The following is a 4,992-nucleotide window of genomic DNA, read 5'->3' on the forward strand; positions in this document are numbered from 1 at the left end:
AATTGAATATAAGTTACAATTTAATTTGCAATAAAAGAATTGGACCGAGGGAATTCATCATGGTTACAAGGGCGCATGGGAAAGAACGGGAAAGAAGGGGAAGAGGGGACACAGCTTCTGGACCCTTGGATCATGTACCTCCAAAGTCCTCATTTAATAGATATTTGGTCACTTTGTTCTGAGTGGACATCTTAGTTTATCTCAAGGTGAACATAGCGATTCTGTTGTGAAAGTTTCTTTGGTTATCTTGTACGAGTGGAACATTTCTCACCTTATTTCTCCTCTTTACAAGTGTTCTTAATAGTGGTTATCTCCAACTTGGTTGACAGACATTTCACACTTCCTTTCATGAGGGTAGTGTACTTAGTAATTGAAGAGTACACTTCCTTTCATGAGGGTAGTGTACTTAGTTAAGAGGGTAGTGTACTTAGTAATTGAAGAGTACACTTCGTTTCATGAGAGTAGTGTACTTAGTTAAGAGGGTAGTGTACTTAGTAATTGAAGTACACTTCCTTTCATGAGGGTAGTGTACTTAGTAATTGAAGAGTACACTTCCTTTCATGAGGGTAGTGTACTTAGTTAAGAGGGTAGTGTACTTAGTAATTGAAGAGTACAGTAGAGGATGAGAGACTTGATATTATAACTCCTAGCATATCAGCCAAGACTACTGTGTGATTAAAGGATCAATCACTTTATTTATTTTGTCATGAATGTGGTTGGTATCATGGAATGATGGCATTGGAATCCTGATTGACAAAAGCGACACTCTGGACCTGTCGCCATCCATCATTCATCCATAATATTCCATACCCATCTCTGCGTCAAACAAACAGTAAGTAGGAAGGCTAATTTGGTAAATTAAAAAATGTGGTAGATTGACATGGCTACCCTAGTACTTTTTCACGTGTTAGATTACATTTTTGAACTGGAAAATAGAAGCCTTAAAGGCAAGGTGGCTCCTACGCCCAAACACAAAGGGGCAATATGATAACCACACCGCTGATGAAAAGGGAAAATCCCACCCCGCCCTTGTTTATCTTCCATGTGCACTCCCATTGACAGTTGCGCTGGGTGGCCCAGGCTGCCCTTCTGTAAAAGGCCTCTCCCGGATGGGTATCATGTATTTCTAAAATATTGAGAATCACCACTTCCCTACAAAAGCCAGACATTCTCCAACCAAGGCTACCATATATTAATTGTTTCTTGCAAAGACTTGGATTGATTATTTTTCTTGGGACATATATCCTGAATCATGGGTTATGTCCTGAAGAGGTACAATGAAGTATCTGTTCATGGGTATGTCTTGGAGAGGTACAATGAAGTGATGAACAACATTATCATGCTTATTTCTCATACTGAACCACTTCAACTGTTCTAATATTCAATATAAATAGGAGATGGTAACTAGACTGAATTCATAAAAAAAATGGTGGGTAGACAACTCCATTTACAATGTCATAGAACAACTATTCCATTGTTAGAAGATAAAAATATTCAAAATTTAATTTCCATGACAATAATACATATCAATGTCCACATTTATGAACTAGAAGCAAAAATTCTTATCTTTTACACTATACAGAAATCATGGAAACCATATCTAATCAACTTGAGCCATCCAATCCTGCAAAGAATAACCAGCAAGAGACTCTTATGGCTGCAGTTCCTAAATCCGATAGTTATAGAGTAGTACTGATAGTGAAGCACAACGATGCCCCTTACCATGGGGAGAATGTACATCATTTCTTCAAAAGTGTGCGTGAGAAAATACGCTTGCAATACGGGCTGGTGCGCAAAATTGCTGCATGGGGACGGATGGCTTCCACCAATGAAGCATGGAGAGGACCCTGGCTTCAAAACAACAGATTAGAACAAAACAAAGAGACCAAGTCCATGTCTATCTCACTCTAGCACCTCATGTATGAAAGCGTTAGAAATGGAACCAACCTTAGTAACTCCAAGAGCAGATTGAATCACATAATTTGCAAAAGGGTCTTGCAACAACTGTTCAAAGTGTGGATAAGATAGAAATTCATGGACGATCCTTGATCGGTTATCCTCTCCAAAAACTTTGAGACACTTTTCAACAACATTGCTGCTAAACTTTTGTGTTGACAGGTGCACATAGTTCCCTTCAAATTGAGAAATTAAGTAGGAAGTGGCGGTTGGGATCTTTAGCTCTAAGACAAATTGAACGACATAATTTCTGAAACAGTAAAAGAGATAAAAGAAATGAGGATCAAAAAGAGAAAAACTATGTGAAAAAGCGTCAACGAGTTTGTCCTTTTTTTTTTTTTAACTATTTAAACCAACCAAAATGACACATAATTTACAACACTAAAGGAATGAAAAACTATGGAGGGATCTTTGGAGAAACCTGGAGTAAATATTTGATAAAATAATGAACATATCATGACCCTCATAGACCATATAAAGAGAAAATGGGTATGTACTTTTTTGAAGAAAAGTTGAGAAGTGGTATAACAAACAAGAAAAAAAAGGTTCTCATTAAGCATCTCTTGTTCATCATTTCTTAACCATGCCCTCGCTTCTGCTCCGACTAATACTATAACCGTCTTTCCAATCAAAACTACTTCATCTATAAACAACAAATTCATGAGGACTCCTTTTGTTTGATAAGAATAGGATCTCCTTCACAATGCCCAGATGTTATCAAATAATAGAAATACATTAAGGTCAAACCTATACTTTTCTAGTACATATGTCATTAAAAGAAGTCATCTTCCCCAGTTGTTGAAGTGACATTTACAGCTTCATCACACCCCTCAGTTAAAAATATCTAATTGAGATCTTTTTTCATGCAATAACCAACTCTAGTGACCTGTAACACTGTATTATATTAAGCCTTTTCCCCATCAAAACAACCATCATACCTTAAGTGCTGGTGTGCAATGTCGCCACACATGAAGATATGTTAAGGTTGCAAACACATGGAATGCTCAAAGGTGGCTACCTTATGCACCAAATGTGTGAAATATGACGACACAATCCACACAGCTTTACATGTATTGCGAAGAAAGCCACAGATGCATATCATCATAAAGAAACAAAATTTTCATGTGGTTTCAGCAAGAAAGAATATCATGTGGTGGTGGTGGTAGCTAAGATATCATCCAATATTTTCAAAGGCTTAAGTTGTGACTCGACTTGGCAAATGTTCAAGGCACAAGGCTCAATACATAGAACATAAGCCTCCGAAGCATTTCCTCAAAAGTAAATAAATACTGCTGAAAATATATAATGTACAAACATGAAAAAAGCTAAAGACAAGAAATAAAGACATGGCATATACCTTAAGAGATATTTTTGAAAGGGAATACATGTAGTCGACCTCACTTAGTTGAGATTTTCCTTAATTTTTGTTGGGTTTCTTTCTTTTTTACTTTCATGTTACTTATATTAATCCTTTTTGTTTTTGCACGAAACCATGTAGTCGACCCATTAAGTTGAGATGAGGCTGAGTTTGTTTTTGTTGTAATACATAACAACTTAAGTGCCTTTTCCAACAAATTCAGAATTAAAAAGGCAAGAAATAGTTTACTATGTCTTAATGTTGTATAAAGCACACTGGTTCCAGCTTTCCATTGCTGACTAATATGCATCATGTGCTTTGCATATATAAGCCTTGGCTTGAAAAGAATCTCAACAAGCTCTTTGAAGGGTTCTTTAAGGCACATGCCTTCTAATGTACAAAATAATTTGATAATGGCATTTCGGTCTCAAAAAGGAAAAGCTGAGCAAAATAAGAACAATTCATTCACCAAATATAGATAGCAAGTCTGAATGAATTGCTACAATAGCAAAGGAAATATTACACATTCATCAATAACCATGCCGCAGCATGTTCGATGTAGATACTCCTTCCATGCAACCCTATACATAGTTTTTAAGGCACTGGTAAGGCGTCTGATGTGGTCTAGAGATGGTAAGGCAGTGCTCCGCCTTACGTGAAGTAGCGCCTTATGGGTTTTTTTTTTTTTTTTAAACACATTTTAAAATTACTTGATGAAGATTTCAAATATAGATTTTTTATTGGTAGGTGTGTGGTTTTGTCAATACTTGAGATGTATGGGATCAGCTTTACTCCACCAAAAATAACCAAAACAAACAAAACAAAACCACGATTCACAAACAGGGTTTGGATTCTGTCAAGGATTTTAAGAAAGGGCTTTGAGAAGGAATCAAGAAACAAGGAAGAACCACTGATCCAGACGACCATTTTGCTCCGGCAGTGGTGAGCTTCATTCTTCTTTGACAAGAGTAGAGATATAGTGGATGACCTTAGGACTTAGGCACTCATTTTGACATCATAGAGTTAAGTATAATAAATACTTGTATTTTTTATGTCTTCTTTTCTTTATATTTATTTACTCCACCAAAAATAACCAAAACAAACAAAACAAAACCACGATTCACAAACAGGGTTTGGATTCTGTCAAGGATTTTAAGAAAGGGCTTTGAGAAGGAATCAAGAAACAAGGAAGAACCACTGATCCAGACGACCATTTTGCTCCGGCAGTGGTGAGCTTCATTCTTCTTTGACAAGAGTAGAGATATAGTGGATGACCTTAGGACTTAGGCACTCATTTTGACATCATAGAGTTAAGTATAATAAATACTTGTATTTTTTATGTCTTCTTTTCTTTATATTTATAATTTTGTTTCATAATTATGTATTTATATTATATGTTAATATGTTATGATGATTGATGATTGATGATTGATGAAGATGAACTTAGTTTATTCACTTTATTGATTTGTTTTCTTGATGAATATCTTACATTGGTATGAATATGAACCTTTAATATTTATTTAACATATGAGTAATAGGATTTAACTAGGATTTGAGCCAAATAGATTGGTTTTATAAAAATATTACACAGGAACGCTTTAGTCAATAAGGCGACGTTTTATGCCCGCCTTATCGCTAAGGCGCTCCAAAAGACCCTCGTCGCCTTATCGCCTTAAAAA

The 4,992-nt window shown here is 36.0% G+C and overlaps 1 protein-coding gene and 1 long non-coding RNA gene across 5 annotated transcripts in view; both read right to left on the reverse strand.

The window, feature by feature from the left end:
• LOC122074096 (pumilio domain-containing protein C4G8.03c-like) overlaps positions 1–4,992 on the reverse strand; it is a 21,101-nt gene that overhangs the window by 7,693 nt on the left and 8,416 nt on the right. The window lies entirely within an intron of this gene.
• Positions 1,381–3,975, reverse strand: LOC122074097. 2 transcript variants are annotated; one of them, XR_006138961.1, is made up of 3 exons: positions 1,948–2,240; positions 1,723–1,847; positions 1,381–1,624 (listed from the first exon to the last, which is right to left on the reverse strand). It is a non-coding gene; the product is annotated as an uncharacterized LOC122074097 (long non-coding RNA). The 2 variants fall into 2 exon arrangements; XR_006138960.1 differs by having other exon boundaries at positions 1,381–1,847; positions 1,948–3,975.

The sequence above is a fragment of the Macadamia integrifolia genome, chromosome 3 (genome assembly GCF_013358625.1).
Source record: "Macadamia integrifolia cultivar HAES 741 chromosome 3, SCU_Mint_v3, whole genome shotgun sequence".
Classification (NCBI taxonomy): domain Eukaryota; kingdom Viridiplantae; phylum Streptophyta; class Magnoliopsida; order Proteales; family Proteaceae; genus Macadamia; species Macadamia integrifolia.